General features: G+C 36.5%; 1 long non-coding RNA gene across 1 annotated transcript in view; it reads left to right on the top strand.

Moving 5' to 3' along the window:
* The first annotated feature begins 11848 nt into the window (after window positions 1–11848).
* LOC149579686 (uncharacterized) overlaps window positions 11849–12233 on the top strand; it is a 37900-nt gene continuing 37515 nt past the window's right edge. Inside the window, exon 1 of the long non-coding RNA XR_016352675.1 lies at window positions 11849–11979. This is a non-coding gene — a long non-coding RNA (uncharacterized LOC149579686). The remainder of the gene's footprint in view (window positions 11980–12233) is intronic.

Here is a 12233-nt window from a genome sequence, read left to right as displayed (position 1 = left end):
AATTGTTATGTTGTCATTGATGTCAAACATTAGTGGTGAGACAGCTGCTACCTAAGTAGAGTGTCATATCATTTGATTGGTGAAGACGATTTGAAAAGAACAGATAACAAGAAGACCTAGTCAAAAGGTTGAGTTATGTGGAACTACAATGAGAACTTGCTTAGTTGGCACATTGAAAAGATAATGTGTTGTTTAATCATTACACTAAGTGGAGAAGATAGTTGAATTGAAGCATAGTAGAGATTATCAATGGAAGACCAAATGCATAGGCTAAACTAAGCAATAGAGAAGAAGATAAAGGAACTTATAGTTGAAGTCAAGTACTACTAGTTTCAACCAAGTGACAGTAGAAGCCAAGCATATATAGTGTCGATCAAGTACCAGAAAAGATAGAGTATTCTGACCAAAACAATTAGTATTGACTAAGTTGTATATTGATAACCATGGTCAAGAAACACAATATTGGTCAATTGACAACATTTGATAGTTTGTGAAGAAATTTAGATTCCCAAATGACACAGTTAGACTTTCAAATTGGTCAAAGCACGTGAAGGATAAGTATTGATGAGCTGGAGTATTTGATGCATGATAAAGTGTGTTTGAGCATTCCTAGGCATGGATCCATAGAGAAGTTTTCAGAAGTATCTAGAAGGAGAAGGAAGAAATGAAATGATGGAAGGATTTGATGAATCTGAATAACCCTAAAATCAACAATGATGTTTAAATGACAAAAGATCAAAGCTACATAATTAAGGAGGCATAAGGATAACCTAGAGAGGTTAGCAATTGTTGATTTTGTTGATAGGCGAACTTGAGCAAAAGGTTGTGAAGAGATGCGCAGAGGTGAAGGGTGATAGCTTGAAGGGTTTCCAAGAAAATCAATGATGGAGATATTAATGGAGGCCAATCCATAGATCAACAAATGACCTAAAATGTGATATATATTTTCAAAATGAGTTGTATTTATCAAATCAACCTATTGTTACTTTCTAACCATTGTATCAGTTAAAATCCTTTAATCAAGGTTGACCTAACATTCATTTGTAAATTCTTTAGTCAAGGTGACATTCTCATTCGTTTAGACCTACAAAATCTCATATCTAGAACATATGACACTTTTCACACAATCCATATGATGAAGGGTGCTCCCCTTAATACATTAAACACATAACAGAAACAAAGAAATAATAGAAATTTTGTGAGAACAAAATATAGGCTTCTTATTATCATCGCAAATGTGGAATTACATAATTAATGATTACAATATGCTAACCCACATGGCTGCCTTCATTATAGTAATTTGCAAGACAAAGCTACAAACTATCACCCAGAATTGTGTTAGACAATGTATGGGCATTTCTTGAATAGGTAATTGTATGCCATTCTGGAAGGTTCTAGACACTCAAACTTAATACCTAGGGTTGATAGACCCTAACAATACATATAGAGTCGACCAAATACATTTTTGACATTTATTTTGGAAGTTTTGGTCGACCCAACTTCAAAAGGCCATAACTTTCAAATCATTTCTCTGATTGGCTATTATAACCACTATTCGGGATCCTTAGCTTCTAATCTACTAGCTCAAGTTGGCTCAAGTGCTCATACCTCAAGTTTTTGGGCCTCATCCAAGCACATTTAGGTCTTCAACAGTGAACCTCAAGTTTTTTACCAAAATTGCATACCAAAATTCCACAATAAATCCATGAATACTCATGATATGGTAGTAAGCATCAACTGGTAGGCTAATATATCCAAGATGAACATCCACATTTGAAATTAGGACATTCTAATATCGTATGACTAACTTACTAAGTAGCAAGCCTCCAAAAACAATAACTATGCATTAAGACAACCCTTATTCAAACAACTTAAATGAAATATTTTTTGATGATGCAAGATTGCTCTAACACCCAGGATGCTCTTGCATCACCATAGGAGGCATCTTGCTACCTCCCATTATTTGTTCTTTCAAATGAATATCTCTTACTTTGTCGTGATACTATATAATACTATTAGTTTTGTGTGTATTATCTTGTTACCAAACGTTATTGCCCAACTAATGTAATGCCATGTGAATTACATGTGCAACATCTAGTTGTTAAGGGGTCATATCTTTAATTTTATTTGCAATTACTCAATAATTATGTCTATGTAATTTTTAATGCTTTATGGAAGCTACCTTTTTTGATATCTTTCTTTTGTGTGTGTTATTTTTTGTGTTGGACACTCAAGGGAACATGCATTAAAACATTGTAGACTTCAATGCATAACCTATTTGAGTATCTGACCAAACATGCATTTTTGTTCATTTTGTTTTTCAATCTTACATGCATTCTCATGATAGTTCACATGCAGTTCAAAGGGACAATACAATGGTGAAAATTGCATAACTAGCAATTTTACCCTTCACTTAGACTCATTTTGAACTATTTGTCTCTAATGCAATAACTACTTCGTGAAAGACACCAATTTTTAAATGGAATTTTGTAAACTTGAACTTGGATTAGTTTTTATTTATATTCATTCTGAAGGTCTAGACCTAACCATCAATTTGTCTTTTTTTTTCAAGATCAAATTTGCACTCACAAAAGTGATCCCCTTGTTTCAATTTCAAATTCAAATTTTGACCCTAGTTGTTTCATTTTGAATTGATTGTGATGAATCAAATTTTCATGTGAAATAGTTCAATTGTGCATTTTTATTTTTATTTTAAAAATGAACACCTTATTCATTTAAAACATCTAGCAAAAACAAGAATTGAACACCTACCACACATCACAAAACTAAAATGAACCATATCTTGGGATATTAACATTCCTTAAGGCATCCACGCAAAATTATCTAGCGCCCTTGATTTTGTTCAAAGTTTGTTGACTCTTATACAACAAACAAATTACCCACCACATGCAAATAAATGCATGCAAGAACGTCATTTTTTAAATTTAATGCAAGGACATCATTTATCTTAATATATGAATAGGCATGTTCTATAGAGGTTAGCTAAAAATAGAGTTATAAAAAATAGGTGATATTAAATCCACATGTAGAGATCATATTTTCATATTTCGTTTAGATCTACAGTTGTGAGTCTGATTCAATACTCATGATAATGATCCTAATAGGAGAATCTAAGTTATAAAAATTCTAATTTTATAACTATAATGTCGTAAATATGCACCCTTGTAATTCTATCATTACACATTGTCCCTACCTTAGCCAAAACACAAAATTTCATGTTGCCCTTTGCTTCTCTTGATTTTTCCATGCCAATCGTTCATTGAGATTCTTGGTCACATGGATTGGTTTACCCAAGATCCATGTAAAGTGTGGAGACGTTTGCCCAATGCACACTCATCCCATGGATCTGCAATCATGCAATGAGTTTGTTTAAATGTTAAATGTAACATTTTTGCAGTGTAATGCCTCGTACCATCACCCAATAATGCTAAGATTTGAGTTCTTGTTGTTATAATCATATTTTTAAACCTCACTTAGCCCTCTTGGTCATTCTCTCTTGGTCATTTCACTCGACTTGATTTGAATTTTGTTTTTTGTAGTCACTCCATCAAATTCTTGAGCTTTTCATTGTATTGGGATACCTTACTTGTGAGCTCTTGGCCATCTTTACCTTCAAATCCCTAAGATTTGGCTTCATAATCATGAAGGGTAGTTTCTTAAATTGTCTCATTGTATATTGTGTTTAGCATATCAAGTTCTTTATATTAATCTCATTGTATCGCTGTCTTTATCATTTTATCTATTATCCATTATGTATCGTAGTCTTGTATCCTATTTGGTTGTAAAGGTTGTAGCACCAAAACAGGGATTTGATTGAGACAAATCTTCAAACAATCACCCAATATTTTTTCATATCTTTGTGTATACAAGTTCGTTGGAATAAGAAGCAAGGTTCGTCATCAATCTCGTCAACTCCCTTAGTTCATAACTCTCCTTTTTCTTCCATCTTCACCCTTATACCTTTATTTATCTTTAATTTAGTTATATTTCTATATTTCATTTTTTATTAAGGCAAAAACAAGTTATAAAGGGACTTAAAACGTTTTAAAAGAGTGAAAATGGAACCAAATACCCAAACATTGTCAAAACAAACAAGCATGACATAAATAAGCTCCCAAAACTACAACATGGGTTTTACCAATAGGCTCCCACAACCTAAAACAATAGTTGCAAAAAATAGCTAGCAAGCAGCCAAGGACTAGAGAGGAGACAAGACAAACTCCAACCCAAGTACCCACAACTAAGAACCCTCAAGATTTACCTTTAGCATTGCCCTTGTGGGAACAAAGCTTCATATCAAAAGAGGGTGTAGACATCTTAGTTTTCTTACCCTTAACAATTATACATCCCTCTTCCACCTTTGGTGTTGCAGCATGCCAAACTAACGAACCCATTGTTGGTCCACCATCATCTAGAGAGAGGTTGTTAGTAGAAAAAACATCCACCCTCTTAGAAGTATCATCACAATTCCTTCCTAGAGAAAAAGCATTACAATGGATGCTACCAAAATTGGTAGGCATGGCACTATCACTAGAAATAGATACTAAATGCCCATTCCCACTCACATTCAGGGAATCAACATGAGGAACCTAAGTCTTTGAACCAGTTTCAACACCCAAACAATTTGTAACCAGCTCAACCCATTAAGAAACTACATTATCATGTGCTACCACTTAAGAGGATCTCCTTTGTTTTTCAAATTTCTTCTCAATCGTATAATGCTGATTAAAATGACATTTCCACCATGAAGCCAAAAAAATCTTATTTCTAATCCACAATATTCAATCACATGACCAATTTTTTTTTAAAATCTTCAACACCTTACAAGGATCTTCATAGTCCAAGTATTGAACCCAACAACTGTTTCAGAATTTAATTAGGATCTTAGCATGCAACCCCTTTGAAACATCCAAGTTTAACAAAATATGGGCAAAGGAAGAAAGAAGAATATCATATGATTCCTCATCCACCATCACAAAGTCCCCAAGAGCATTCTCAAATTTTGCAATAAAAAATCCTTTAGCCATGGGTTAAATATAAACAATACTAGAAACCATAGGCTCCCAAAGGTAGAGATCCAAGCATGCAACTCAAGGAAGCTAGGCCAAAAGCCCTTGAACCAACAGATCACACCATGAGAAGAAAGAAATGACTCATTATGATTTATCTCAACCTCTATCACCACATTCAACTAAACAAAATAAGCACTTGAAATAGGAATAAGTCCTCTCTCAAAGTGTTGTCGCTTCACCATCAACTGAAGACCAGAATTGAGGCCACAAGAACCCTAGTGATATCAATGGAAGACAGATCAAAAGTAACATTATCTTTCCAAAACCACCTGATCTAAGAAGTGCCACCAAACCAAGGGTTGAATGGGCAGTGGGGGAAGACAACCCAAAAGTGGTGGCAAAGAAAGGGGTAAATTGTGCTACAAAAAGGGGGATGCCAACAACAAGACCACGCGCCCTAGAAGCAATCAATGGAGAAGCACCTCCCCCAACTTTAGCCACAAAAGCAAGAAGCCCAAGCTTGGGTGTGATCGAAAGGCAAGAACAATACAAAGTTATTGCAACGGATGAAGATGGCATAATGAGCAAGAGCTTCCTTGTTTAAAAAATCCAGCTTAAGTATTTCTATATTCTACTAATAATCTTAGTTTATGCTCTGTTATCCTAGATAATTTATGTCCTTTGTACAATGTTTGTACACGATGTGTGCACGCCATGTTGTCATCTTGTACCCATATGTGTGTACCAAAAAGTGAGCTTGTGGACCTCAGTATCTTATCTCTAGTGCACTTTTTCATTTTCTGTTAGCAATTAGTAGTTATTTTGCATCCCTTATATTTTGTGCTCTAGTTTATTGTAATTACCATTTCTAATTTAGTTGTCTTGATCCCATAGCTCACTAGAGCACTAATTATGTGAGGTGGTGTAAGGGACAGTTCATTATTTAAAACATTAACCATATTGAGGTTGGTGAGCTCTTCCTTCACATTTTTGCGAATTTGACATGAACTAGGGGCCTCTAGATCAAACCTTACCCTTCCTAAGTGGTAGTCTCTTTCTAGAAATGGTGACGATCACTTGTAACTCCCACCTACCCAGAGGATGCTTGAAACAAGCATCACCTTTGCTCCCTTGATGAGCCACACAATGAAGAGTCATCTCCCATTCATATCTTGGCATTGATCAATGTCTCCTTTGTTAGGGGCATCACAATTGATCCTACATGTCAGGTTGACCTTATAACCAAGGAGGTGTTCTTCATCAATGACCTAAATCGTGGGAGGCACAATGAGTGTTCTACTGCAATCTGAACGCATGACAATTTGTCACCCCTCCCTGTGGGACTACCACATTGATGTTCTAGGTAGAATCCAAGGAAAGTTCTATTTAACATTTGTTTTTCTGAAACTAGACCTCTACAAGTTCAAGCTAGGTATCCCTTGGCTAGTGTCCATGGGACTCATCCCTTCTATTTTACAGAAGCATTTAAAGTTTTGTCTTGAGGGCACTATTTGTACTATCTAGGATAGTAGCTATGATCCTTTGGTATCTTGTGGAGGCTTCTTCAATGATCATTTCTAGCCTACTCCAATAGTGAACTTGCATCCCTAACAAGATGTTTTGTTTGTGTCATACTAGAGATATAAGGTTGGGGAATTGAATCTTAAATTCGTAGCTCCTATCCTCAATCTTCCTGTCTAGCCATCTCATGAGATTCAACATTCATCATCTATCTCTTCGTCATTATGGGCTCAAGGTAGGCATGTGCTTGAAGGGAAACATCCTCATCCACCTTGAGCCTCACAACCTCCCATGGTTTTTTTGTTCACATGTATGCACTCAGTGCAAATAAAGGAAAGGCACCTATGTTTCCCAAGTCCAGCGTGTGCCCACCTTTTCCTATCTCATTCATCGCAGGTATGCCTTGTTATTTATGGAAAGGGTAAGAGGTTTCCTAAACTATACCCTCTCCCTTAGCACTTACTCCACAACCTTCAAGGACGTACATAGTCCCTACCACCGCTTGTAGGGTGAAAAGAGAAAGAGCATACATGACTGAACCAATAGTTGTTGTGTCAATGATACCTCCTACTCCATCAATGGGGACTTCTTTGCAAGCAATAACATTAATGGCTACTCCTATGGAGTAGGATGACATTGTGCCCTCATAAGCTTCTTGGCTCTGTCAAGATCTATGTTAGAACCAACTTGTGTGCAAGCATACGTGTCCCCAAAGAGAGAGATTTGGCACATGAGGTCACTACAAGGTAAGAGAGGTGAATCTTCAAAAACTATGTTTGTTGTGTATGCTTCCTCCCTAAGCCCTGCTCCTCCCACTCTAGTGGTTTTAGCCTTTCTCCTTACAACCTCTTCTACTTTGCTTCCCCCTGCACCACAAAGGACCATTGGGCATCCAATTCGTCATTTCTCCATCATAGAAGTCATAAGACATCACCTCTTTGCCAGATATCCCATCATCTTCACACCATAAACATGTTGCATACACTTATGGTGTCCAATACAATTTTGCCTACCCAACCTATGTCAACTTTGTCTCCTAACAATCATCCTAGCTAGCTTCCCTGTGGTGCTCAAGGTTAATAAATCAATAGGTTTCACCTCCATCCTTTAAGAGGAAGTTTGAACAAGGCCTTACGTTAGAGTTTCATCATCGCAAGTCTCTAGTAGATCCTCTTTCTATTTCAATTCTTGCAATAAACCAAGCTCTAGCTTCTCCCAAGTTCATCTATGCCCCTTTTGCAAAGGTTGGTGGGGCATAATCTTCACATCCAACCTCAACTTGGGTCATTTGCAACCTATGAGGCTTGTTTGTTTGACTCTCTTGAGGAAATCTCTATGTTGACAAAAATCTTCACACAATCCTCTTATCAAGCCTTAGTTGAGTTTTTGAATGAGTCAAGGCAACACTATCCTTGGCTTTGGTTAATGGTAGAGCACCAAGGACCACCATAGCAACCATACCATTGTAATCTCAACCTCCCTCCCCATATGATCAAGATTTGTAGGACAATTATCTACTAATGGACGACCTATGAAGGTAGAACTCACTTCCACATCATTAGATTAGAACAAGTCTTTGTGTGTTCTCCAATGCTTGTCTTCTAATTATTTTTTCCCTCCAGAAGATCCTTGTAATCCATTTGTACTTCAAAATAGAGATTTATTTGTCATATACCTATTTGGTGACTTATTCTTCTATTTCTTGTGCCTTGATTTTTGACATTCAAAGACAATGCAAAGTGTTTCGAGCATTTGGGCTTCCCTTCAATGTTAACCAATATGATATTTTATCTTCTCTTCATGTTTCTGAGCCATGTTGGCCATGACGAAACACCCCTTAGAGGACTTGTATAGCATACATTCATCCCTATTCTAAGTTCTAATATTGATTCATTGTATCCCTTTATCCATATTTGGATGTTGTGGAGATCATGTATCACCTACTATGGGGTGAGATTTGATGGAGACATCTTGTAAGTTGACATGCCACAATGTGATCTATGCCTCTCCTAGAATGTCTCATGCTCCCCTCTAATAAACACGGTCCCTTCTAAACAAGGGCTATTGTATTTGTTAAATTTGATTGTTTGTCTATCTCATTATCATGTTATCATCACACCATAGGTTTTTCTATTTTCAATCTATCTCATTTGCCTTTGTAAGGGACAATCCCTTCCCTTATCTAATATCACCCTATCATATACCTATCTAGCCTTTTCTGCATGCATCATGACCATCTAGCTTTTGATTCTCTTGCCAGCTAATGTCTTAAGCTAACCTACTGTGTGACTATCTAGCTTTTGTTATTCCCATCAATGCATTGTCTAAAGTCACCCTATCATGTGACTTTTTCTATTCATAGTAGCGCACAATCACAGTTGCCCTAACATACGGCCATCTAGCATAACGCAACTTGCTACCCACACCAACATATAACCCATGGTCTTTATCTATAGGTTATCTTCACCATCTAACATGCTCATTTGCAACTTGGTTGTTGAATGCAACAACAATTCGAGACTTTCTCATTGGGGGTAGCCTTATGTGGGCGAAAACCCTGCACGTAAGTTAGGTAAGTTCCATCCCACAATGTCACTACCTTAGCCAAAACATAAAATTCCACATTACCATTGGTACCCTACATGTTTCTTTATAAAAAGTTAGTTGAGATTCTTGACATGAATCCTAGTTAGTTCAAGACGTGTGTGCATCACAGATATGTCCGCACATCATACACTCATCCCACAAACCTGTAGGCATGCAGTAAGTCATTTAAGTGTTACAACTACCATCTTTGCAGTACAACACCTCATTCTACTACCCACCAACCCGAAGATTCAACTTCTTGCCTTTATAATCCCATTTTTAAACTTCATTTAGTCTTCTTGGTCATTCTCATAGGCAATTTCACTTGACTCGCTCCACAGTTCATTCTTGTAATTACATTGTCAAGTTCTTCAACTTTTCATTGCATTGTGACAGCTCAATAATCTTTACCATCATCTTGCCAAGTTTTGGCTTCATAATCATGAAAAGAGTTGCTAATACTATGTCAATTTATATTGTATTTGGAATATCAAGTCATTTTATCTTAAACTCATAATATCATTGTTTTTATCATTTCATCTATTATCCATTGCAATTATCTATCACCATTTTCTTCTCTCTTCAATTGTTGTGGAGGTGAAAACACTAAAACAAAGATCTAAGGCAGATCTCCAAACAACCACCCAACATTCTCTCATCTACGTGTGCAAGCCCCCCTAGAAAGAGAAGAAAGATTGATCATCAATCTCATCAACTCCCTTAGTTCGTAAGTCTCTTTTTTCTTCCATCTTCATCCTTTACCATATTTTGCTAAATAATTTATTTTATGTTCTATTATTCCATTTTTCCTAATTTCTATGGCATCCTCCATACTTTGTCCGTACATGACCTATGTGTGTCGCATTGTTATCCCATACTTGTGTTGGGACGCGTCTGCGACTCCCAAGCAATGAGCTTGTGAAGCTCGATATTGTCTAGGGGAGAGGACCCAGTACTTGAGCGCGTTCCAATAGTTGTTAACTTAATACCCATATTTGTTGATTTAATATCCAACATTTTTTACAAGATTGTACCAATGGATGTGACTTTAAAGTTGTTTTTGTTAATGATGATTACCCATAAGTGAATGAAAAGTGTCCCTTTTTCCAAAAAACAACCAATAGTGCGATGCCACGTCAACCACACAAGTATGGGGGTCTCCAATGCACTATGATTGGTCTCACTTTTTTTTTGGGCTGTTTTGGACACTTTGACAAAAAGCATGCTGATGTGGCATCATATTTGATGATGTGGCTCTGAAACCTTAGTTATAAGAAGGGGACTTGCCAAATAAGTTACTATCAAAAAATGAGAGTGATTTGAAATTTCCACATAAGATTTTGAAAAGCGCAAAGTTAGGGTGCACAACTAGTGGGTCCTCTCCCCTATGCAGTGTGCTCTCTCATTTCCTGTAAGAAATCATTTTGTGTTAGCATTAGTAGTTATTCTAAATCCCTTGTTTTTTTGTGCTTTAGGGCCCGTTTGGTTGCTGGAATATAATTTTAGAATTGGCTTTCAAAATCTTGGATTTGGGATTCTGGAACTTGAAATTCGGATGACAGTTTTAGGAATTTAATTTGGACCATTTGGTTCATCAAGAATTCATAATGACAAAACATTTCCTCTGTTTGATTGCACACTTGTAGAATTAGAATAACAACCAAAATATACTTTTTTACATTTTTTTTACAATAGCTTCTCCACCTTCTATTCTTACTAATTTTTTCATTCCTAAGCTCCAATTGGCTTGGGCTATCACTCTTTCCCTTGGATCTATTATTAAATTACTGCACAATCTCCTCCAAGGTTTTTCCCTTCATCTTTGGCCAAAAAAATGCACAAAACACAACTGCCAGAAAAGAAAAGCCCGCATAAAAGAAGACACCAGGAACAGTGATTGCATTAGAATAGCTTAGAAATATGACGGAAACCACACCGCTCACCAATGAAACCGTCTGCCAATGTTTGATAGAATGTGCGGTTTGATGAAGGATTCAGTAGCAGGCTACGTAGGGGGTCTATGCCAGCAATACAGATCGAATTCAAGATCACTTGCACACCATTCTCAAAAGGTGGATACTACAAAGATTTGCACTCATTGTTAGGTCCATGCTCAAACACCCATTTAAAATTAAATAAAAGATAGATGGAAGTGTACCCAAAGGGAGATTTGATTTATTTGTCTGGGTGACCCAAAAATATGCCATTGCACATAGTACAACATAGATGACATTGTAAAGCTCAAAACTTTGGATGATCCGCCGATGAAATGAACATGATCAACAAATACAATCTGGTTTAAGCAATCCATATCTAAAACCTGAGCAAAGGTGGCAACAAGTTTCAAAATCCTGTGTTCGCATAGCAGAAGTGAGGGTCCAACGTGCGCGGATGCCAAAAAGAAATTTATTTCAATTAATTTGGAATGCCCATTTTTGACAAATTGGAATTAGAATGGGTTTTTGACTAATTCCACCTATTTAGATGGAAGACCAAATCTTGGCTTTTGGAGGTAAATGAGGATATAGGATTCTATATTTTTCGAATTCTCATTCCCATTTCGCAGACCCAAACAGTGGATTAGAAATTTTTAAAGATTCCAAATTCTAATTCCTGTCCAAATCCACGATCCAAACGGGCCCTTAGTGTATTTCAAATCCCATTTGCCATTTAGTCATTGATAAGCTCGCTCAAAAAAACACCAATCACGTGAGGTGGTGCAAGGGACGGTTCATACTCCGAGACTTTCATCGGTTCTGAAGTCGTAGAACTTTTCCTTCCCCACAATAACTACCCCTAATTTCCAGCAATTTTCTGCAATCGTGAAAATTCCTCCAAGGTATTTTCCTATAGCTAAGTACTTGCATTTAATTTTTAAATTCCATGCAAATAATTACAGCGTATATATATCATTCTCAACTTTTGTTCCTAAAAAAATTGATGATAATGATGATTAATTTATCCTGAGAGCTGCGTATTGAAGTATTTTATTTCTTTGGTTTGTGTTTTAAATATAAATATTGTATCCAGCTGTATCCATATTGGGGGCCTTGAAAGATAGGAATATATCCATATTTCTCGCCATTTAACTAC

This window comes from Cupressus sempervirens, chromosome 1, assembly GCF_028749045.1.
Source record: "Cupressus sempervirens isolate cs-2001-9-10 chromosome 1, ASM2874904v1, whole genome shotgun sequence".
Lineage (NCBI taxonomy): Eukaryota > Viridiplantae > Streptophyta > Pinopsida > Cupressales > Cupressaceae > Cupressus > Cupressus sempervirens.
Note: the sequence above shows the minus strand (reverse complement) of the source record. Positions and strands in the feature narration are given on the sequence as shown.